The sequence below is a fragment of the Vulpes lagopus genome, chromosome 8, assembly GCF_018345385.1.
Source record: "Vulpes lagopus strain Blue_001 chromosome 8, ASM1834538v1, whole genome shotgun sequence".
Classification (NCBI taxonomy): Eukaryota; Metazoa; Chordata; class Mammalia; order Carnivora; family Canidae; genus Vulpes; species Vulpes lagopus.
The window spans coordinates 31,741,464-31,767,158 of NC_054831.1; the positions used below are offsets into that span (position 1 = coordinate 31,741,464).

The 25,695-nt window shown below is 43.4% G+C and overlaps 1 protein-coding gene across 6 annotated transcripts in view; it reads right to left on the minus strand.

The window, feature by feature from the left end:
• Positions 1-25,695, minus strand: part of PALLD (palladin, cytoskeletal associated protein) — a 400,423-nt gene that overhangs the window by 64,535 nt on the left and 310,193 nt on the right. The window contains exon 1 of one of the 6 annotated variants that reach the window (XM_041766124.1): positions 22,039-22,194. The exons of 4 other annotated variants lie outside the window; for them this stretch is intronic. The gene's annotated coding sequence lies outside the window, so the exon portion shown is untranslated. Of the gene's footprint in view, positions 1-21,994; positions 22,195-25,695 lie in introns of those variants that run through there. One more of the 6 variants, XM_041766125.1, reaches the window with a different exon arrangement.

A 25,695-nucleotide genomic window follows, 5' to 3' on the forward strand; every position in this document is an offset into this window, starting at 1 on the left:
TGTTTTAATAGCACTCTTATGTAAGTTCTTTACTATATATAGTTGAGAATGGGGAGCTGTGATCTGACCTGTTCAGAGGCAGGCAGACTTGGGCCATTTCCTTCCACCTGGTGCCCAAAGGCAGCTGTTCTGGAGGTCCAACCAGAGCGGCCAGGACGCAGAAGCCCATGCTCCTTTAGACGCTCGCACGGCTGTGCCGCTGTCTCCCCCTGGAGCTTCAGCCTCCCCACCTATACAATTGGCACAAGGCCTCATTCTGACCTAACACGCTGGGGGTGCCTGCAGAGCCTGTGGAACCTCAGAGAACATCTGGGAAACATTTTTCTAGCTTAGTCAGCAATGTGTATTTTTTCCCCCTGTATGTCCTTCCAAGATTTATGCAAAAGCTAGAATTCTGACTTTTCAGTCTTCGGCTTCTGGACCATCCTACCATCCCTACCAGTCTGTCTGAGTAAGAAAACTGTTGGTTCATTTATTGTCTGTTTCTTCCAGAAGGCTGCCATCCTGTAAGGGCAGAGTCCCCATCTATTATACTCCCCAATGTATTTTCTAAAGCTTAGCACAGTACATGAGTGAACCTATGAATCAGTGAATAGGAAGAGGCAGCAGTATCTAACATTTACGGGAATCTTCATGCCAGATGGCCCATCCACTCTGTATGTACGCCTCCTCTGTCTCTCACATACCTATGTCTTCTCTCTAGTACCTACTAGCTGTAGGACCTGGGACAACTTAATCAACCTTTCTGTACCTCGGTTTTCTCATCCATGTAATGGGATCATAACAGGACTCAAGCAATAAGGCCACTTTATTTTTTTTAAAGATTTTATTTATTTATTCATGGCAGACACAGAGAGAGAGAGAGGCAGAGAAACAGGCGGAGGGAGAAACAGGCTCCATGCAGGGAGCCCGATGTGGGACTCGATGCTGGGTCTCCAGAATCACACCCCGGGCCAAAGGTGGCGCTAAACCACTGGGCCACTGGGGCTGCCCAATAAGGCCACTTTAAAGATGACATGAGACCCATGCTTGGCACAGAGGTGTGCTCTGCCAGTTGTTGTGCTAATCTTCTCTTCCTCCTGAGTAAACAGCACCATCTCTGGGCCAGTGTCATGAAAGTCAGAATCCCAGGACTCATCCCTACCTGCTTCTCACCTATCATGTCTAACCCACCACCACCAAGTCTCGCCTTCCCCTCTCCTAACATCTCCCATGCACTGTTCTCTTCATGCAGCCCTGAGATTTTTTTTTTTCAAGTCGCACATCTAGTTTTCAGACTCTTTGACTTACTGGGCTCCCAGGAGCTATGTTTGCTCTTGGGATGAATTCTAAGTCCTCAAACAGGGCCCAGGAGGCCTGGTTGCCTGGCTCTAGCCTCTTCTCATCTCCTCCATTCTTGGGAGTTTTCATTCTTGGAGTTTTCAGCCCTACCTGTCCACATGCATTCCTCCTGCTTTGATGCCTATCCTGTACTTCACTCATCCTTCAGATGTCCGTTCCAACATCTCTTGCTGGGGAAAGGCCCCTTCCTCAGGCCTCCAAACTGGACCAAGTGCTTTGGTCTCCTGCCCTCAGAGGTCTGGGCACGTTGTTCTCCACACCTGCCCCGCAAGCACACTCTGCACATCTTTCATCTAGTCTGATGGTCCCCCCTTCCCAGGCTCCCTGGGCCTCTCCCATCTTCAGTAAAATGAGAGCCAGGAGGCAGCATGCTAACAGAAAGCAAAGACAGCTGCTCTAGAGAATACCCTGGGATCTAGTGTGGCCTTCTCCCAGTGCGGTCCTTTCTGGACTTCATTCTGGTCATCCATAAAATAACCTATACCAGACATTTAAGGCCAAAATTTCTATTAAAAATAATTTCTGTACATACATGGGAAAAGCTAACAATTACGCTACATAAAAAAGTTATTCCGTGAGATGCTCACGTTAAGTTCCCCAGATGCCACTATCTCAGCTCTCATTTTTTTACCATTAATTAGCTGGCTGTGTCGGCTCCACAAAACACTGTGGACTTTTCTCTTTTTTCTCAAAAGACCAGAATTGTGAAAACTGATTTTATTAATCCTAAAAAGTAAATAACATTTTTTCCAGAGTGTAGCAGTGAGTGAACGTTAATATTACTAAAAACAACTGAGGCAGAAGAAAAGGCAGTTCTAGTTCAAAGTCCTACTTTGAGGACTATATCAGTGCATCAAACATACATATTCCAAATATGGTATAGAACATCTAAACCCGGAAAGCACTAGAGGGACTGGCCACTTAATTCACCTACAAGTCACACACTAAATCAAATTATAGAGGCTCAAGGCAAAACTTAACACCCCCTGGAAAATAACCCTAACCCCAAGCTTAATGAGCAGCTACAAACTTCTGCCTACTAGTGGTTTGGGGGATGGCCCCTTTAGTTGTCATTCTGCCTTCTTGCTCATGAGCTTTTCCCACATGAGAAAACCAGGCACCAGGCTCAGTGCTGACCATCTAATGAGGGACAGAAACAGACACAGCGCTGGCCTTCACTGAAGCTACAGGAAGCTGGTGAGCACGGTGTAACCTAAAACAGTGATCAGCTGCATGAAAGCAGTGTAATTCATATAGATGGGTATAGTCTGTGTTTCCTCACTATACAGTATATTTAGCTCCAAATTGCTGCAGCACTGTATGTCTGATGCAAGTACCTTAGGCATTCCCAGGCAGGTGGTCTGGGGAATCGCACCAGCCTTGCAGGGCACTTTCTGTCTATCTAACTCTGGAGGGCAGGTGATTTCCAAATTAACCACAATGTCAGCAAGAGCTAGACTCTGCCCATAAAGTGGGTATTGGCTTTGCAAGACCTTGCTCTGCTCTGAGCAGCAATTGCCCCCATCTTTCAGGAGACCAGGGCACGTTTCCAGGAGACATGAAATGTGGTGAAGGGCTCCACGTCGATTATGTTGCTAGACAGGGCTACCATTTAGATTTCCATTGGTGTCACCTATGTGCTTATCCAATGGGCGTGAATGAGTCATAGCTGGCTTTTTTAAAATTCTTTAACATCTAGCATTAATGGCTTTTGATAAATTACTTATTAAAGTGCTAAGGTATAAGCCTTTCAATAGAAATGGGCTCTGGAGGAAAACCAAAAAAAAATCCACAGAGATCTTTCAATTCAATTCACGAGACTGCACAATTGTCTTTGTTAACAGTTTTGCCCTGCTACATTCTCCTATTTTACATATGCAGTTACTTGTTTTGTTTTTAAAGTAGGCTCCAGGGACACCAGGGTGGCTCTGTGGTTGAGTGTCTGCCTTCAGCTCAGGACGTGTTTCCAGGATCCAGAATCAAGTCCCACATTAGGCTCCTTGCAGGGAGCTTGCTTCTCCCTCTGCCTATGTCTCTGCCTCTCTGTCTTTCATGAATGAAAGAAATCTTTAAAAGAAATCTTTAAAAAATCTTTTAAAGAATGAAATCTTAAAAAAAAAAAAAAAAAAAGGAGGCTCCATGCCCAACGTGGGACTTGAACTCAAGACCTTGAGATCAAGAGTTGCCTGCTCTACCAACTGAACCAGCCAGGTGCTAGCATATGGTGACTTCTAATTTAGGGGAGTATGAGGGGAAAGACATATTCTGGAGATGGAGAAAGGTTAGCAGTCTCAAAAGTAGAGACTAAATGCTGCTGTGACTGGCAGGGTTGAGATACACAAGGAGAGAAGGAAGAGAGGGTGCGAAGGAGAGACACAGCAATGAAAGACTGGCCCTGGTAGGAGGTGGTGCATTCGCTGCTGGCCTGGCACACGCCGCTATCCCCCCCCCACCCACCTCTCCACCACACTTACTTCACGGCACATGTGTCTTGCTCGCCCACGGTCTGCCAGGTCCTGCAATTGCATCTGGGAACATTCCTGCTAAGCAGGAATTAAAGTGCTTATTTTGTACGACACTTGGCTACTTTTGAGCTACATCCAGGACAGCATAGTACAAACGACAAAATTCAAAACTATACCATTAGAAACCACATAAGTGACAAGGAGATCAACTTTCCCCATTGTGGACTGGATTTCCCAGACTTTTCAAATAGCTTTGGAATGTGAACAACCGTCATCCTTTAGAGGACTTTCATAAGGAAGTTTAATACCGTAGGCCTAGATGCACCACATTAAAAACAAACCATCTTATGGTCAGGAAAATGTTTTCCTCTTTTGAATTCTTGGTGGGGAGAGAGAGGTGGCCAAAGGGAGAGTGTTGTTCCCTCCAGGAGCCAGGTGACAGCAGGAAAGCCTCTCACCTGGGAGGCCAGAAGGCTGCAGGCCTCACAAGCTACCCCACACTCAGGTTCCAGCAAATATACACATGTCAGGAGCTAGGCAAATTAAATCTCCTGGCTCTGTGGTCAGACACAACTTTGCTTATCATGATATCCTCATTTCTTAGTATTCTTCAAGTATGAGGGAGGATTAAAGGGGCTTATTGCTTTTTAAAATTAAACAAATAGGGGCACCTGGGTGGCTCAGTCCATTAAGTGTCTACCTTTGGCTCAGGTCATGATCTCAGGATCCTTTTTTTTTTAATTGTTTTAATATTTTATTTATTTATTCATGAGGGGGGGGCAGAGACACAAGCAGAGGGAGAAGCAGGCTCCCTGCAGGGAGCCCGATGTGGGACTGGATCCCGGGACTCCAGGATCACTCCCTGGGCCGAAGGCAAGCGCTAAACCGCTGAGCCACCGGGCTGCCCAGGATCCTGAGATCGAGCCCCACATCTGGCTCCCTGCTGAGCAGGGAGCCTGCTTCTCCCTCCCCCTCTGCCTACTGCTCCCCCACTTATGCTCTCTCTGTCAAATAAAATCTTAAATATTTTTTAAAATTAAATAAATACATTGAACAACTGATCAAGATTTTATTGCATTTTATGACACCAAAATTTAGCAAATTCATTCATAAGTGTACATAATAAAAGAGAATGAATGCCCCAGGATCTCTCTTTTAGTTGGGGGTTTGGGGTAATAAGATGGAATGGAACTAAGGGCTTAGTTCATAGGTATGTTTCTCTTATCATGTGCAGCGTGATCAATCAGCCCCATGTGACCTGAACCTCACTACTGCTAGTTCCTTAACCTCGCCATGCCTCAGTGTTCTGTTCTTCCAGAATACTTACTACTGAGATTTCTTCTAAAGTTGAAGTGAGGGGCACCCGGGTGGCTCTGTCATGATCTCAGGGTTGTGAGACTGGCTAGGGTGTGGAGCCTGATGAGATTCTCTCTCCTTCTCTCATCTGCCCCTCCCCCTCAGCCCTCCCAATCCTTCCCGAACCCCCCCCACCCCCCCACCCCCCACCCCCCGCAGGCTCTCTCTCTTTAAAAAAAGTTTAAGTGAGGTCATGAATGGAAAAGTGTAATGCGGAACCTGGCTTTCACAAAATTTTAGTTTCTTTTCATTTTCCTTCAATATTGGTAAAATATAAGTTTTAAGTTTGGTTTGTCCTGAAATGTCTTCTAAGGTCTCAGAATCTAGTAGAGAATTCAATTCAGACTTTAAGAGCAGGTATCAGGTTGTCTGCAGGTTTGCGGATGAATTCACCCACCGTTACTACAGAAACTGTCAGGGGCCAAGGTACACCGTCTCCTCCCTTCCCCTTTTCCTTGCACAGCTAAAGGCGCCAGGGCAGTAGAGATCACCTTAGAAGGTATACCTGTTCTCCGGCTAGAGTTCATACAATGAAGAAAATCTGATCTGGCTGCTTGAAAAGCAAACAACCAAACATCCCAAACACTTAATATAACCTTGAGTCTTCAAAAGAAAGGCTTGCACCACGGGCATGAAGAGGTCTGGAACCCATTACAGCTCAGTTCTCCAGGGGCAGCTTATCTCCTCCTCTGACACTATCAGTTGCCAAGGAAAGATAAAGACAGTCAACTGCCTACCCAGTCAGAATGCAGAAGTGTTCAGGAATATTGCAATAGGGGCTGGGCTGGGACTGGGAATGGAAACAGAATGTTGCAACATGCTAGGACTAATTCATGCTCATATGTAAGTGGCTCTTGTGCGGAGGACTGAATCCTATATTCTGCTTTAAGGAAAAAACTTTTTTTAAAAAAGATTTTATTTATTTATTTGAGAGAGAGAGAGAGAGAGAGGCAGAGGGAGAAGCAGGCTCCATGCAGGGAGCCCAATGTGGGACTCGATCCTGGATCTCCAGGATCAGGCCCTGGGCTGAAGTCGGCGCTAAACTGCTGAGCCACCCAGGCTGCCCAAGAAACATCTTACACCCTGCAGGAAGAGTTGCAAAATAATCCATCCCCTCTCTGCTGAGCGTAGTTAGTACTCTTAAGTTGCCTTGTAAGGGAAATTTCATTTGTCTGCAGTGACCTTAGAAGTCAATCACACTCTGGGGGTGTCTGAGTGGCTCAGCTGGTTAAGCGTCTGCCCTTGACTCAGGTCATGGTCTCAGGGTCCTGGGAATCGAGCCCACATTGGGCTCCCTGCTCAGCAGAGAGCCTGCTTTTCCCTCTGCTCCTCCCCGCCCCCACCCTCCACACCCCCTCCGTGCTTTCTTTCTCAAATAAATAAAATCTTTTTTTAAAAAAAGTTAATCACACTACAGAACACCATGGAGAACAGATATCTTGAAATTATTTCTTTCCTGAAATAAGAGTTCTGAGAGGCTTTGACACTGATAAAGTTCAAAAATGAAACATAGTCATAGAGTTGAATCTTCTCATTACTTCGCTAAAGACTATGATTCAGGGTAACGATTCAGTGTGAAACACACTTTGTGAATCTGAGCCTTTTCTTTCTACTATTGAGGCAGAGAATAAAAGTATATTCTGCACCACAGGTCTGAACTCCACCAGTACTTAGAGCTCTGAACTCAAATTTTTCATAATCCTAAATCTGACCCAGACTTTGTGCTTTCAGTATTGTCTCTTTCATATACTGAGTGCTTACATTTTCTTCAAATTATTTTACCATCTGTAATGATATGAGAAGCCTTTTAATAGGAGAGGGAGAGTTAAAAGTGAGGTCCTGGGGGATCCCTGGGTGGCTCAGCGGTTTGGCGCCTGCCTTTGGCCCAGGGCACGATCCTGGAGTCCCGAGCTCCCGGCATAGAGCCTGCTTCTCCCTCCTCCTGTGTCTCTGCCTCTCTCTCTCTCTCAATCTCTCTCTCTTAAATAAATAAATAAATAAATAAATAAATAAATCTTAAAAAAAATAAAGTGAGGTCCTTCTGTACAGCATACTTGCTGGGTTGAACAGCAGTGAATAATGATTCTTGCTCAGGAGCCCTGGTTTCTAGTCACTGCCCACCACCAAAATAAGTACATTCAATCTCTAAGTTACACATATTTATAACTTTTGTTATTAGTCTTGGAACCCATCAAAGGCCCTAAGAGGAGACAAAATGGCAGGCTCATAATCACATGAGGAACCGTGAATTTCAAGCATGAAGCTTGATTTCACTTTGATTTGCTTTCCCGGCTCCAGGAGGATGAGGAAGGCCCGCTACTTGCTTCTCCCTCAGCCACTATCTCAAGGGGCCCCTCTCTGTCACACAGCCCCTCTAGGCTCAGTTTCCTTACAAGTCAAATTAGTAGATTAGGCTATATTCTTGCTCTAAAATTCTAAGTCACTCTGTCATTGGGAAGTAAAAAATAATCCCGAATAACACTGATTAGGAAATAGGAGATCAGGGTACCAGAGTTAGTTCTACTGCTACTTAGCTATCTCTTAATATTCTAGAGATTTCATTTTTTTCCCATTTCCCCAAAAGGAATACATATTCACTGTGGGAAATTCAAGTATAAGAAAGTAAGAGTATTTGGATAGTAAAATAAAAGTGAAAATTCTTCCCCATCATATAATCTTATTATAAACCTTTGTTAATATTGTAAAACTCTCTTTCCACAGCCTTTACAACGCAAATGTAAATACATATAAAACACATATATATGTTTACAATTTGGATTTTTGTTTGTTTTCACAAAAATTGGATCACGCATATGCATTTTCCCTCAGGGATCTTTTATCTTTCAACAGCTTATCATGGATCTCCTTGCATGTCGGCACTCAGCTCTACTTCACACTTTTCAACTGCCTCACAGTATCCCACAGTACAGATACACCATTCATTATTAATGACAGACACGTTCTCTTCAAATGCTCATTAGTACAAATAGCTTAGCAATGAAGATCCTTGAACTGTTTGCATATTTGTTTGGAGTCTTCGGTGGGAAAAATTTCTAGAAATTGTCAGGTCAAAAGGTATGTGAATTTTACATTTTAATGATTACAGCCAAATTGTTCTCAAAAAGATCTTATGACTATATCTTTATCTGAAAAAGGAAGAAAGAATAGATGATCTTTTACCAGTCTTTTTCCAACTGAACTTTCAACTCAATTAAGAAGCTTTTAAAACCAGAATGGAAGATGGGGCAGCTCTGAGATCCAGTCTGCTTTTAGCTAGGCCACTAATTTCAAGCATTTCCTTCATTAGCAAGTATTAAAACTTTGTTTTGCTTTGGTCTTAGTTGCCATATTGATGTTTTTTCCCCTGGTAATATTGCTAACCATAAATAAAGGTCTACTGTGCGTAAGAAATTGACGTTTTGGCATTTGATGTATCAAAAAATCTTATTTAAGGGGCAACATATTTCTTTACCAGGACTGGTTCTCAAACTTTAGTAGGCACCAGAATTTTCTAGAAAGCTTGAAAAACCAGACAGCTGGGCTCTACCCTCAGAGTTCCTGGTTCAGTAGGTCTAGCATGGGGCCCAAGAACTTAAATTTTTAGCAACTTCCCAAGTGATGCTGATACTGTCTGTGTGGAGACCACATTTCCAGAATCACTTCTTTTCAGAATGTCCTTTTTATTGGGCATAAACTTGTGATGAGAGAGGACCACTATCTTACTCTGCGTAGACTGATTTACAGGAGTCTGAATGACAATCAGTCACCCTAATTACTCTAATACATCTTCTTTCTGTTCCATTTCACTACCATAGGGGCTCTTTAACAGGTGACATGCAAGGAGCAAGCTGCAAATTCCATGAGGATTGTTCCTTAGAATTACCTCTTACGCCCCAGGCCTACTCTCCTCACAGAACTGATACTTAAAATTCATGTAAGACAACTACAAAATAATTGCACCTCTTTCTCCCTTTTACAAAGGAAACCCTCTGTTGATCAAATGTGACTGGTATGGACACCGATGCCTTATATGTTATATAAGGCCTTAAGTTTAAGATAATCACCAGGTGTTTAGAGCCACTTATGTTACACACCTTAAATAGACAAATTTAGATCTCAATTTACCCCAGTTAGAAAAGCAAACATGAGAAAACAAATGACACGTGAACTTGGAACCTTCCCTTTGACCATGTGTAGTGGATCTACAGAGCACTTCCAATGTATTTTCTGTTCTAGATCTTAACATCTAAGAATGAAATAGTGAAGTGTGTAGAAGTGTAGAATTGAACAGATTTGTTCAAGAGAATATTTACATACTCCTGCCAGGAGAGTGAATTCTATTGGAGAGCGGTTATAGGAACTACTCTTTAAAGAGGGACAGGGGGATCCCTGGGTGGCGCAGCGGTTTGGCGCCTGCCTTTGGCCCAGGGCGTGATCCTGGAGACCCGGGATCGAATCCCACGTCGGGCTCCCAGTGCATGGAGCCTGCTTCTCCCTCTGCCTGTGTCTCTGCCTCTCTCTCACTGTGTGCCTATCATAAATAAATTAAAAAAAAAAGAAAAAGAAAAAAAAATAAAGAGGGACAGAGCCAAATTTGTCAGCATGTGCTGTCAAACTAAAGGCTTTTGCATTACGCAGTTGTGATATACCTGGTTCATGGCATGTGTTAAGCATGAAGTCATAGCATTAATAGTTGAGAGAAGATAATCTGGTAACAAACTGGCCAAATGGCCCATCAGAAAGGGAAAGAAGGAAAAGGAGTAAGAACAATGATCTTGGAACAACTAGTTGCCATCTCAAACTCCAGGAAGAGGGAGCCTCACTTATTCAGGCTACATGAATTTAGAATTTGTGATACCTCTGAAGTTTTTCACTAATACCTCTGAAGGGGGCTTCTTAAATTAGTGGTAGAAAGATCAGCAAAAGACCTGTGTAAGCAGGCTCCTCTCAAGTCCTTTGGAAAAATACATCACATTACTATTTAAAACCACTCCACTTCCCACCAACAGTTGTCGAATTCTTTATATAAAGAAATCTTTGTTTTGTTTTTTAATTATGATTTTGGAGTCTCTTAAACTCATAACCACCTGTCTTATGGGTAATCAAAATCAGGTAATGTTACTGAAAATAGAACAAGGGATCAGTAAGAAGTGATAAGGAGGTTCTACAATTCCTTTATAAAGTATCTAGAAAGATTTCTCAAGTTATATAGACATACAGGATATATTTTGATCAGTTGGCGAACATATCTCATGGAGAAAGCAATATGTAGGTTTTCTGTGACACTTCAGGGTGACAAGCAAGGCTACTCACAGGCTGGCAGGCCCTCCTCTGCTCTGTCTGTGCGGGATCCTCTGCACCCATGCAAGCGCCCACCACCCTTGAGACACACAATCTCTTTTCCACCTCTGAGTGTGGACGTGGAGTTGAGCTGCCTTTTCCACTTCTATCACACTTGACTGCTGTCAGGTGTCTTGGCTGTCTCCTGAGGCTTCCCCTGGCACCCCCCTGGCAGAACTGAGGCCCCTTCCTCTGAGGGCTCTGCATGTACTGATCTGCATCCACTGTCCACTGCAGGCCTCGCCAATCCGTCCTGCTGCTGGGCTCATCTCTCCCCTGATCTACAAGAGTGTTGGGAGCCGCGTGCCAGGAAGGGGTTAATGGATCGAGCAAAGGCTCTCTGTTGACTCTTCCAACCGCAGCCCACCTGTCTCACCCTTGTTGTTGAAGGCTTGTGGCTCAAGGACGCATATTATTGCTGTCTACTGTGAAAGGACATGTCTGGAGAACTAAACTTAAAATATCCTGCTTGTTAAACAACCCTGCTTTATAAAAGAGTGAATAATACAAATAAAGTTGGCATTGTGGCTGAATCCGGCCATATGTCCCTCCTGCTCCCACTCTGTTTATGTCTCCTTTCTTTTCCTCATTCCCTTACCCTCAGCCCTGGACGGTTGTCGCCCCCAGCGCGCGCGACACAAGAGGGCCTGGCCAACATCTCCCTACTCATTCAGGGAACATGGGACATGTGGAGTTGGTGTTTGCGGAGTTAATGAACAACATGCTAGCTTTTTAAAGCATATGGAAAAATCTTAAAGTATGTCACACTCCAACAGTAACTTTTTAGTATTTGGAATTCATCCTTTATCAGGGGGTTGGCAGGTGAGATTTCCTGTAGGATGTTTTAGTTCAATTTCCTGTTGCATGATTTTTTTTCACCTTATATATTCTAATAAATCTTTGATAAAATTAGACTCCTATGGGTTAAAGGATACCACAGCAATCACAGGGTCTTGTATATTGAGGGCACGTGGTTTTGAGCAGACACTAGGACATAGGGAGAGAAACCCAGAGTGAGTGAGCTCTGTGTCACCTGACCACTCAGAGAAATGCTTCACCTTATCATGGCCGGTTTTTCCCTTCTCTAAAACAGAGGTACACACACACACATATGGAAAATGTAGAAAATACAAATTATATATATTAAAATATATTTTATATATATGAAATTTTTAAAGGATAAAAATGATCACAGGATTGCCATAAGAATTACTATAGAATGTATATAAAACACTTTGAAAAAAAAACAAAAACAAAAACAAAAAAAAAAAACACTTTGAAAATTAACAGTATCATTAAATATTTATTGAATAAATGAATAAAGCTATTCATTTGGATTTGGGCAGAAGAGAAAGATCAATCAAAAGTAGTCTCTCCTTCTGGGCACATTCAATCATGACTGTTAATTTTTAAAGGTGATCTAGTGATTGTTTTCTGGAGGATTGTGGCTAAAACAAAACAAAAAACTAAGCTTTTTTGCCAAAGCTCTTTGAGTCACATAGCCAGATAGATTACTTTCCTTGTGGATAATGGTTCATACTAGATGCACTCTTTCTTAGAAAAGCCTCATTTTCAATGGGAAGGGGAAGCACATCTACCCAGCCCTTCTCTAGTCTGCTGAAATACAAGTGTTACTGATCCCTTCTTCACTTTCATGGAAGTGCTTGGTAGATGTGCTGTAAAGCTGTGATTATTCTTGAGGCAAGATGAGAGGTACCCAGGCTTTGGCAAGGTGTGGTAAATCTGGCAGGGAAGTTCAATTTCCCTAACATTGTTTCCAGTCCAGGAAATGTCTCAGGTGGCTTGGTATGGGTAAGATGCTGCCAGTTTTTCGGGCATGGGCTTGCTTCTCTTGGAATGACATCATTTGATTGAATTCTTTACTCTGCTTGCCCCACAGAAGCCTCCGCATTCAATTGGTCTCCATTTTTCACCAAGGCCTCATGTAATCCCCAGGCTGGCTGTGTCTCCAAAAGCCTAATATGGAAGGCTCAATTCATGGGATGAACCTACCTGACTATTAAAATAGCAAAAGCATTTACTAAGGTATACTTAAAAACCATTATACGACGGGAAGACTGTCTGCTTATAGCATCATTTTTGCCTAGAACGGCCATGACTGCAGCCTTATGTCAACCTAACTCACACAATACGTAAGTACTATATTAAATTTGTTTATCCCAAAGTCTAAGAAATGGGATTGCTGAAAATCAAATATAAACTTTATAAATGCTCTTTTTAAACTATGTAAATTTTTCTCTACCTTGAGCTAACCAGAAGATAAACTGACCAGGTGGAACCTGTGATTTTTTTTCCAAGCTAAACTTTCTGCCACCATAGCTCAGGGGGTTACACCAATTCATTAAGTCTCCTCTGTTTCCCAAATTACAGTATACCCAAAGGGTATGATGTCCTGAAATATAAATTAGCATAGAAAATTCCAAAAAGTTTGCAGGAAAGTCTTTTACTTATGCTACATGGCCCATTAATGGCAAACCTTACTGCCTTTAGAATTCCTTTCTGGCAAAGCCCCAGTAGTCATGCTTAGATGCTAGAGCAATGTCAGATGATGGTATAGATTTCCCTGGTTTTTGAATACTATGATATATATACAGCCACACATTTGTTTCAACAGCTCTGTCATTATTTTTGGGGTAATTGGCACTTGTGAAGCTCTGACATGGTTTTACTGATCATGCTCAGGCTTATGAACTAGAACGTGACATTTACTGGAGTCTAAGGTACATCCTTCTCCTTCTCTAAGACTAGGGAATAGCAGCATCCCATAAAGTCATCAACTTCTTAGGTGTTTTAACCAAACACTCCATGAGATCATGAGGAGAAAATGAAGAAGAAAGATGCAGAATTGGACAGGAATGCCTTTTGTTTCTCGTGTCCTACATGGCATAGGGACAGTAAAGCTCAGGATACTAAAGCGCATCTCATCTAGTCTCTGTTTCGTGAGAGGCCAGCAGAAACCCAGGGGCAACTGGGGTAGTCTGGGAAAAGACAGCACATCAGAAAACAGACTTGGGATGACAGTCATTTCCTCAACTAGTTCAGAAAATAAAAGAAGGTGGCATGAAAGCAATAGGGCTGCAAATCATGGACACGTTTCTAAACTTTACTATATCATTAACTTAAGATGCAGATCTTGGGTGGTCAAGGAGAACACCAGGTCTATGTATGTCAATCTTGCCATAATATGACGCACAGGTTCAGTCAGATCCTGTGGTTTCCTAATACTTTAACCTTCAATCTGACTACCAAGAGCTAGAATGCCATATTTTTTCTGATTCATAATTTTAGTTGGCTTCTTGCCAACAAGTGATTTTTTTTAAAGAAGCTGTAGAAGAGATATAGTATTTGAAGCCAGATCTAAAGCAGCGATGAAAGGATGAGCTGATTAGCTCAAAGTTAGAAGAGAATCCATAAAAGCGATTATGTAAGAGAGAGAATTATACTCAAATTTCAGAGCCCAGCCAACTGTCTCGCCAAACTTTGTTTCAAGATATTCACTCTTATTCTTTGCTAATTCTCCTAAATAACCAAATATTAACAATGTACTGTATTACTGTGAATGCTGTTTTGCTTAAAGCACAGTAAACCAGTAATTGTTGTACTAGACTATGAAATCATTCATTATCAATGTAATTCTGAAATATGACCTAATTATAGATGTAAGTAGAACATTACAGTAAAATGAAACAACTGGAGCCATAGTTAACACTGAGTAAATATTTAAAAGTCCACTTTGATAAACCTTCGGTTTCATGATCAGGTTTGCATTTGGCTTAATAAGTAGACAAAATCAAAATGCTAAGGTTAGAAAGAATAAACACTAGGTAGGTGGAGCTCTAAGCAGAGCTGTGGAAGTCACAGGGAGCCTGCCTGGGAGCTCCTGACATTACAGGGACACAGAAGGGACAGTCACAAAGCAGCCAGAGTGCCTGGTCCACACTGACTGCAGGTCAATGGCTGAGTGGGTCTACTCAACACCACTGTTACATTTTCTCTTCAGCTGCTGGCCAGGGCAGGTGGCCAACCTGCAGAGAGTGCCATTGTGTGGTTCCTTTGGTAACCATCCAGATTCGTCCACTGGGATTCCTTTCCCAAGTAAACTGGTCTTAAGGATTTTAAACATTCAGCATTCATCCTTAAAAACTTTCCTCCTGAACTTGTAATCAGTGTTCTTAATTTGACTTTGCCAGATTTGCCATCTGTGCTTCAGCTTTCGGAAAATTCTGCTGTTGCCCACAGTGCACATTTTCAAGTGGTAATATCCCCCTGCATCTTGGGATGCTCGGTGTGCTGAAAAGAAAAACAGTCGGGAGGCAGGAGATGCAAGTCCTACTATAACTGCACCTTTGGAAAGTCAACCAATTATACAATTTGTCCTTTTTAATCTGTAGAGTAGAGAGAAGGACATCTGCCCTACCCAGCTCCACTAGTGGGATGTGGCAAAAGTCCTGGTATTTTTAAATGAATGAGAATTTGGCCCTTAGAGACAGCAATGGATTTCAGAAGTCTCAATCTTGATATGCTTGCGATGGGCCTGGTTTTAGGCTTTTCTCAATCTCTCAATATAAAATAATTCCAAGTAACCTCCTCAAGTGGCACTGCCAGACTTTATCGTTCATTTTGTCCCCTGTAGCAGGGAAGTCAACCTCAGAAAAGGTCTGGCAGCTTTGCGCGCTTGGTGGTTTCACTGAGCATCTACCATCTTGTTGAAGAGTTCTGGAAAAGGAGAAGATGCACTAACATTAAACAGTATAGTTCTGTGTGGACAGTATGTGCTCCAGCATTTTGCGACACAGCACAATGAGGTGCTATGTGAGAAAATTATGGAGCACATGTGGATTCACTTTATTAATAAGTGCCTAAAATAGATTTTTTTAAAAAAATCCACATATCACCTTCCATATAAATGCATCCATTTATAGTAACGAAGGCAAGTAGGAAATGAGACTTTACCAAGAAAAACTACAAATTTTTCCAACTCCAGTTCTGAGTCAGTTCATTTGTGGTTTTACTGGGATATGCTTTACTTTAATGTTCTGTTACTGGACAAATTTGGCAGACTACAGCTTCATCAAATGACAGGATCCTTACCCCACCTTCAAATGCTGAGAGTCAAATTTTCTCACTGTCCATTCTCTTCTGGAACAGAGTCATCTTCTCCCAAGGCTTTTATCAATCACTGTCCCCACTTTGATCTCCCCAAATGTCAGATCTAGGTATCTCATTGCCTCCTGGACACCTCCACATGGTATGTTCAAACCAAACTTGCCCTGCCTCCAGAGATGTCCCACTTCTCGTCCCTTCCTCTCTAAATGGCAGCCCTGTCTAGCCACTGCCTGGCAGGGGCCTGGGAATAATCTTTGGTGCATCCCACTCCCTTAGCTTTCACCTGGCATCAATACCAAGTGCAGTCAATTCTGTCTTCTAACCATACCGGATCCAATTACTTCTATCACTTGCTTTACCACTAACTTAGCTCATACCACCAATATCTATCTCATGTATTATTCTAACCATTGCAATTGGTCTTCCTGTTTCCCAGCTAACTACCTTTAGTGTGCCCTAGTGGTGTCCTAACCACCCAGCAGTGATCAGAAGTAGAAGGCATCTTTGTTGCCCTCAAGAAAGGGATAATCTGGTACGAATGAGGTTTGATTTAGGTAGCCACTGGAGAGTAGTACAAAAAAAGAAACAGAGAAAAAGCATACCATTAAGCATTCTTTCAGAGTCTAAAACTCTTGTGTTAATGTTGAGAGAGATGAGATTAACTCAGTGAAATAATCAGGAATAAACTGGTATATAAGTTCTGTTCTAGAAATTTTGAGTGTCCACGCATTTCAGAGTAGAGTGAGATTAATGTAATGATTAGGATGGGAAATTTTAAAGGAGATTTCTGGGTAAGTGCATAGGAGCTTTATTATAGCAGCCACTCAACAACATTAACACTAACCACAAATGATGAGGTGTGCGACTCTGTTCCATGGAAGTGACAAATAAAGAAGAGACAGTCCTTCTCCTTATGATTACAGAATTCTGAAGTCCAATACACCGTGGATATAGAGTCAGAATTCAACCTTGGGCAGACCCCGAGTGTACATTTCTCCAGTCAAATTAAAATTCAGGCTCCTCTTCTCCAGGTGTCTGCTTCACACCTTCCTCTGTCCTCAGAATTCCCTCAAATGCTCCCTCGTCTGGCCCTCAGCTGATGCTTCCTGTTTCACTGAGAAATCAGAAACAAGTAGAGAAGCACCCCAGCTCCCCCTGCCACTTCTGTCCACGCCCCCCATCCTGGCCGGCAGATTCGGTCTTCCCCAGTGCAAGGGCAGCATCGTCTCCGTGCCCCCTGCCAAGGCCCAGGACTCTGCTGGTGCACCAGATCCCACTGGCCTTTGGATAGACAACGTCAAGGCCTTCATCTCCTGTTCTTGGCTCTCTCCTCAGTTACTTGCTGGGGTATTTACAGTGACCGAGGAAGATGGCACATTCTCAAACATTCGGCATTACAAAATAAAACGGTTTGCAGGGAGAAACAATAGAACAAGTACTTCTGGACTCATGTGGTTGACTTTGAGCCACTCTTCTGCTGTATTTCTGTCTCACCGACCTGCAACCCTCACCTTGGCATTCCTTGTCCTCATTCCTGGCTTTCCTTCCCCCATAACATGTAATTCCACCAGAAGCACTGGTTGTTTAGTTTATTTTGTTTATGGTTTGTCTCCTAACCACTGCAATATAAGAAAATAACGTGAACCAACAGGCAGTTGGCAATGACTGGCCATTCAAAATAGATCCCACAGCTGACAAGTGGGCCTCGCTTCTGCCCTCTTACCCAGGTCCTTTTCACTTTCTTCTCTTCCCCCTCTGTTACAAAGCCAGCTTCTGCTGGGATTCCCTCTCCCCAAAGCTCTGTAGCTCCAGGGTGGGGTCTCTGTTAGCATTAAGGGGAGTATGAAAGGAAATGTATCTCTCTGTACCTTTATTTTCCCTTCAGGGTTTAAATGGAAAAAGAAAAGGTGGGGCCCTTTATCCATTGTTGCTGGGATTAAAAACCTTAAAAAAAAGAAATCAAGCTGGAGCTTTGAGTGCATTTTCCCACAAAAACCATGTTATATATAGTGGCTCGGTTCTATGGTACTATTAATAAAGTAGAACATTTCAGTTGTGATTTCTGGGATGTCCTGGGATCCTACCCACAAAGTGGGACATAATTTCAATGCAAAAGTATGTTCAGAGTTCCCAGCAACCAATTTACATATCCACATTCAGAAACTAACCTATCTGAAAGGTAAGGGCCGCTAATTCTCAGTAAGGTTGACGATTTCAGAAAGGTATCACAAATGTCACAAAGAATAGGGGCAAGCCGAAGACTATGGTGCTAAGTGGCATACCTGATCCCATCCTCTAATACCAGGAAATGTGTTGGGTTTAGCTCAGAGAATTCTGTGAGAATGAAGGGTGGTAAAAGAATGTAACACATCCAGCAGAGCCTGGTTAGTGCTAGCTATTTAACAAAGGTTAGTTCTCTCCACTCCTTTTGGTGAAACTTCAGTGTCTATTCCTTTTGCTTGGTTTTGTGTGTCTTCCTATGAATCTATTTTTAACACTTCCATAGGGGGAAAAAAACGCAACGTTTTGCCAATAGAAACCAGAAAATGGTTATTTGCTCATTTCTTCTGGCTGACACACCTTGTCTGCGAATGGCAACTTCTCCCTGAGGAGGAAATCTTTTCCATCCAATAAGCCTTTACACCTTCCAAAAGTCCATGCCAAACTGCGAAAATCACCATTTTAGCTTACCATAGTGGTGAAGCTTTGGCAGTTGGGCCAATGCACATTCAGTGGGAGACTGTGGACAGACGTTAACTAACCATCCCACATTTTCGGTTTGTTTCCTTATAGTCCTTGTCCAAAATATACACGTAAGAGAGGCTCGCCTAACGGGAAGGCTCACATTACATATCACAGTTAACCCTAACGCACATAACCAATAAGACAGCCTTACTGCTTGGGAAGAAGTCCATGCTTTCAGTAGTCAATAGGGTTGGACAGAGAGCTGTACATGCCATTCATTTCAGAATGCTTTTCCTCCTTCCCTGACCCCTCGGGCCCTCCTTACTTCCATCTTATCTCCAGGCCTTTCCTGAGAGAATGAGCTCTGCTCCCTAGTCATCAAATCTCCTTGGATGAAATCTTTCACATCTACCACCTCCAAACAATTATTTTCCCTTGACAAAATGTAAGACAAAACTTTCCCACTAAAATATAAAATAAAATCTTTTGAATTAGTGCAGCCTCACAGGGATTTTCTAGAGCCAAAAACCTGGGACACAGAACTAGCCAATTTTATCTCTGTATGATCCCAGACAAAATTCCTATCTTGCCTACACCTTCCTTTAAAATCTGGTAGAGCTCCATTTTTTGTTCAGTGTCTCAAAAGAATATTATTAAGATGACCCAAATGTTTAATGTGTTGGGAACACTTTCAAAGAGGTTAGTGCTCTTTTAACATATCTTTAATTTTTAAAGCGTATATTTAGCGCCTACCCCGTCCCCTGCCCCCCATCTCCTTGAAGAAAATTATTTTGCAACAGGGCAGCCCGGTTGGTGCAGCGGTTTGGCACCGCCTGCAGCCCAGGGCATGATCCTGGAGACCCTGGATCGAGTCCCACGTCAGGCTCTCTGTATGATGCCTGCTTCTCCCTCTGCCTGTGTCTCTGCCCCCCTCTCTCTCTCTGTCTCTATGAATAAATAAATAAAATCTTTAAAAAAAAAAGAAAATTATTTTTGCAATATACTGCATAGTAGGCAATTCTGGAAGCATAGTGAACTCCGGTTACCCAATGTTTACCTGGATCTTCAGAAATAAATGCTGAAAAAGTACAATACTTTTGGGTGCAAAATTATTTGTGAAATATACACAGAAGGGAAGACCGCATCTAATACATTTTTACAGTTCCCAACGACCGTGAAAAAAATGCGGAAAGTGGGAGTAACAATCAAACAATTGTTTGAACGAATTAATAACTTCCTCTTAAAATAATGTCTTTAGCACCTTAAGCAGTATGGACTCCTTGATAATTTCCAGGAAATACTTTTTATTTCAGTAATACATAGTTGGTTCAAATATAGTACAGTGTAAGAATTACTATAGTCTAGGGAAATTATATTTGGAGGGATAAAAAGCAACTATTCTCAAAGTAGTAAACACCCTACAGCTCCTCTACAGAGATGACAATACTTTAAAATATTTAAGGTCAACCCCAATGCAATGTGGTAAGTGGCACTCAATTTTCAGTCAGTTATCTTATAAAGTTTTAAAGTCAGCTAAAAACTAGAGCCTAAAAGGACATCCTGAAGCATACCAGGGCTAGTCTAACTAGGTCATTTATCTATTCTTTACTTAGTCAATGTCCTCACCTGGGACAGACTGGACATTAAGTCACTAAACCATATAAAGGAGGAGATCTACTTTACCATTCCTGCAGTTAAAATTATGATACATGGATTCCAACTGTCCACCCAAATAAAGGTATGTTACTATCAACCATATACCCATGCTCTTCACTCAGATCACCAATTTTTCTCACAGCTGAATAGATGGTTAGAATGTTGGTATGTTTTGTTATTTGTTGTACTTGCCTAGTTTCTTTTTAAGTTGAAAGTTATTTATTTATTTATTTATTTATTTATTTATTTATTTATTTATTTATTTATTTATTTATTTATGAGAGAGAGAGAGAGAGAGAGAGCGCGCGCGCAGAGACACAGGAGGAGGGAGAAGCAGGCTCCATGCCAGGAGCCGGACGCGGGACTCAATCCCGGGACTCCAGGATCGCGCCCCGGGCCAAAGGCAGGCGCTAAACCGCTGAACCACCCGGGGATGCCCCTAGTTTCTTATTAATGGATGTGGTATGGACACTGGGCAACCCACCTCACTCCTTATTCTAATGACAAAAAATAAAAATATCAAATAAATTTTATTTCATATACAATAGAATAAAAAATAAAGCTTAGGAGTTTGTTCAAATGTCTGTTGATTGTATAATTTGTGCCAACTCATCATACATTTATTGTTAAAGGTACAGTAAGGCAATCACTCTAGGGCATAAGGGCGCATAGAGTTCATACTGTCTCCTTTATCAGTCGATATAAACAAACCCCTTTATCACTCAATCAAAGTCGGCCAGGTCTTGAAAATAATAACCTCTTTTCTGGAGGACGTAAAAGTAGAGTAGAAAAGCTCACGCCTTTAAATTGTGAGCTCCAGAAGCAAAGCATCCCCGCCATCCCCGGACAGTTAGTTGTTGCCACAGTTCTGGCAGGAGCCTTCAAAACACCACCAGGAAAGCGTCCTCCAAGGCACAACTGGGCAGTCTCCAAAGCTGGTTAGACCCCTGCTGTGCCTGGGGGGGGGGGGGGGGGGGCGGTGGCTTTCCAGAGGCTGGTCCTCCGCAGGGTCTCGTCTCCTTTCGCCCGGGACGCTCGGCCCCTCCGCTTCTGCCTTTCGCCCGGTGCCGGTGCCGTGGGACTGCGGATCACAGCGCAGCTCCAGCTCTGCGGGTGCAGGCCCACTGCGGGCACGACCCGCTCGGCCGGCGGAGGGATGCCCGGCGCCGCCCGTCCCCAGCCGGGGCGCTCGCACCCGGCCTCTGAAGCCCTTCCCGAGCCGGACGGACCCCCCCCCCCCCCGTGGTCAGCGAGGCGCACGGGGGGGGGGGGGGGCAGCCCCCCTGCACGCGGCGTGGGCCCGCGCTGCCGGCTTCTGAACCCGCCTGCAGAGTTCGGGCCCTTTGGGCCGCGTGCAGGCCATCACCGCCGTACCGCCGGCCGAGGCAGAGCCGCGGACCCCCGCACCAGCACGCCCAGCCGACGGCACCCCGGGCACCCCCGCGGCGAAGCCCCCAAGTGACAAGCACGTCTGCACGGCGCCCGGGGCTGGGGGCGGGGGAGGGGGGAGGGGGGCTGAACTCTCCCAAGGAAGGGAGGATGCGCTTGCGGAGAGGCCAGCGCAGACCTCGGACCCCGTGCACCCCCCACCCCCCGCCGGCTGCCGGGGAATGAGGTCACCCCTCAGCCCCTCCGTCCACGCCAGCCTCCTCTTCTCTGCCCTTCCTCAACAGGTTCGCTACCCGTGGGACGGCGGCCACGAGCGAGGGAGGCACAGGTCAGGAAAGTTTATCAGAGGCAAAGGCCACCCTGGCAGCAAACACCTCCAGTCCCAACCCCGATCAGAGGAAGCAAACTCCCAACTCTGTTCTCAGCGGCTCCTGCTCTGATCAGACAAGGGGGGTGGGGGGGCCTCTGCGAAAGGATCCCGCCCTCGCCCCCCCCAACTGCATTTGGAAGCTGTTCGGCCTCCCTGCTCCCACCCCCATCCTCCTCTGCAGCCCTCCCGCCCCCAGTTCTGCCTCCCTGCTCCCCACCCCCAGCTCGCCCCCCACCCCACACCCTCTGCTCCCTCTAATTCATACCTTCCCACCAGCCAGGGGCCGAGCCCTCTGCGCCTGGCGCCTACCTCGGGTCTCGGGGCCGCGCCCCCGCTGCTCCCTGACCCCCAGTCCTGCGGGCTCAGCGCCGCGGCCACAGGCAGGTGCCGGCTATATACCCGCTGCTCCGCTCCGTGACTCAGTGAGTCTGAACCTTCTGTCCGCCTCCTTCAAAATAAGAGTCCCCGGAGGAGGCGGGGCTCGAGCCGCAGCGGCCCCAGGTCAGCGCAGGCTCCCGCCCCTCCCTCCAGCCGCGCTCCGCCCTTTGCATCTTCGGGCGCCCTTTCCTGGAGCGGCACACTCGAACCGGCTTCCTCGAAACTTTTAGGAAGAACTGATAATGGGAAAGAATGTAACTGTTCTGTCTGGGCCACTGGAGACGTTGGTTGCAAGTCAGGATGACTTCCCTCCAGTGTCTGGTTGTGTTTTTTCCTTTAGAGACTAAAAAGAAATGTCCAGTGACTGACTCCAGGGCAACATTCTTGGGGCCTGGGATGGTAACCCCCCCCCCCCCCCCCCCGCCTGAAACCGCAGGGCTAAGGCTTGGGTGGGGAAGGGTCCAGTACCTGCCGGCTACTCACTTTTAACTCGGTGCTGCGGGTTTGCAGGCACCTGCAGATCGAACAGCAGTTAAATGAGAAAGTGTGGTACACTCCTTTGTTAAAGTAAGAGGATAATTTCTAGATTTACATTAATTAGCTTACTCTGTTCTGAGTATCAATGAGTAGCTAAATTTAGGAACCCTCGGGGTAAGAAGTGTAGCTCATTCTCATTTAGCAGTATGTTAGGAACGCGGTTCCCATCCTGTCTTTTTCTTCTGTCATAAACTACAAGAGGCCTGAGTCACTTGTTTGAACCTACTACATGGGGGTGTCTGTAGAGTGTTTTAAAGTAGGGTATGGACGTATTGATTCCTGACTTAATTTCCTCTGTAAAATCTGTGATTTACTGTGGGTCTGATCCTAAAGCCAGAGCAGCAATGTTTCCTTGCACCAGCTCAGCTGGTTCCGTGCATAACCCTCCAGTAGTTAGGTTAGCACACGATCACAGGTATTTCTTCCTGTTACTTCTACCAGAGTGTACGCTCCTTGACCACTGAGACCAAATTTTTTCACACACAATAAACTGTCAAAGGAATGAATGAATGTTAATACCTGACACTTACTGAACATCTGTCATGCCAAGGCCCTTCCCAGTTAAATGCCAGTGATACCAACTAGATAATCAGTGGACCACATGTTTAAATTATCTAGTAATTTCATCTCTGCCTTCATTAATATTGAACAACAGGGTTTCTAGGTTCACAGCCATGAGCCAGATACTCTACTTCTCTCTCTGAAATATCTTTATTTGTAAATTTAAAATGATGTCTGTAAAAGATTCAAATAAACCAAAAATGAGTGTTTCCCTGTAACTCTACCAGAGATAAACATTGTTAACAGCCTACAGCCTTTGCTTCCAGACTTTTGTGTGTGTATTTAAACACATAATAAAACAGAGATTAGATCAGCATTTACATATGATTCTGTAACCTTTTTTTTTTAACCTACAATATACGGTAGTCATCTTTCTAGGTATAACATAAGGCACTATACCATATTTTCAATTTTTGAGAGGACAAGCAGATAAAAAAAACCCTCAGTATTTCACTGTTTGACTGCCTCCTTTTGACTTTTTAGTTTGCTCATCCCCATGTCAAATGGCCATTAGAGTGGCAGCAATGACATCACTTGGCGCATCATTGGGTTTTCTTGCAGGCTACAGTGTGACAACGATGACGAAAGAATTCTAAAATGAGAGTTAGGATTTAGGAATCTGTGCTATTAACTGCGGAACTCGGGAATTTCCTTATTCCCACAACAATGGGACTGATTTGATAATTTTTAAGGTTCAGTTCTTAGATTTTGTAATTTTATTATTTCGGAGTCCATTCTCAACATGAACACAGAAGGAATAAATTAGATAAGCATGAGTTACTACCACTGTACGTGTTTACCCACCATGGGAGGGTGCGTAGGGTGGAAGAGATGGGTTGATTATCCACAAGAAATCATCCAATTCCTTCACTCTCAAGAGGCACCAAAGGAAGGATGACCCCTTAGATCTGCCATCTCTGACTTATTCCTTCTATAGGAGACCAGAAAGCAACATTCGTGTGGACCAGTTTTCATTTCTCAGAGCTCAGATCCAGGAGGATTTAAGGAACTGGTACAAAACACTGAATATTTTAATGCTTTCAGCTTTTAAAGTTTTTTATATATGAAGTATGGGAGGCGTAGATACATCTTAGCTATCACTTTGGCAAGTTCCAAAATTGTGAAATTATCAGTAGAAGCACTGATAGGAATTTCTGCCAAGCCTGTTAAAGAACACTTCATCCTCTCGTGCTTTACTGAGTATTCTGATCAACAACCTTCTCTTTCTATATTTTTTCTTTGTTTTCCTTAGCTGAAACTTAGAGGTCTATGGTTTTAAAGGAAGATGAAAGGAGTAGAGAACAAATATGCAATCGACTTTTCCTTGACCAGGGGCTACACTCTTGGGATTCCATCTGGTCTCCCTTAGAGTGTTTGCCATTTAGGACTTAAAGTGTTCTGTTTCAGGACTTTTGACTCTAGCTTCCTTTTAGCATGCTTGGGCTCCTGGACCTATGGCTTCAAATGTGCAAATTTAATTGGATATGAAATAGTTTCCTCAAGGGTTTGGCTGTTTGGGGAGAAACGTGGATGGGTGAAGGTAATCCTTCAAACCATTCCTTTACATATTCTTTTCATAGTCTCTCTCACAAGTAAAAAAGGTGAAGCATCGGTGGTTAAAACTATAAAGAACAAAAGACAATTGAAAACAAATAGTGTTCACTGAACAAACAAGATATTGGCAGTGAGGCTAAATCATAGAGATACAGAGATATAACTGCTAACATGTTCCACACGGCACTTATCTCACATATACTCAGCATAGGGAACAATAGTTTATAAATGGAGAGTATTAGCAAAGCAATATCCTCTCACCAAATGTCTATTCAAAAAACTACCATCACAACTCTACATAGTTCAGCCATGCTTGTCTAACACATAAATTAAGGTCAAAATCTGTATTTGTGTTCCTTTTATTTATGTGTAGCAATAAAAGAATGTTGGTATATCTTCAGGCATTTCTGCTTCAATTAATATTTTAATGAAAATCACCAAAACTTGAGATTTTCTTAACTCTTGGCTTTGGGGTTGGCACATTTTATATAAGGCAGCTTTTGTTATATATTGTCCCAGAGTGATCAATGGTGTGAACAATATGCTCTGATATCAATGCAGCATAAGTTCTGATATCAATTCATTCATAATAATGAATTTCCATTCATTTATGGTACTTTGATAGGATTTTTAAAAATGTGTTGGTGTAGCTCTTGCTATATTTTTAAAAGGTATACATACAATTTGGTGGAATGGACTATTTTTTCTCTTATAGATACTACTTTTGCAAGGGTTCTCAACCCCATTCAGCCAACAAGAACGAGACCAGGAAAATAGAGCAATTACACATTTTATCTGATACTGGTTCCAATTGATATTATTGGGAAAACATTTCTGAGAGTAGAATGCTTGAGATCAACTTTTATTCTATTAATTTTAAAATGAGCACCTTAAAAAATATTGGACCACTTTGAATATAGACCCTTTCTAATTAAT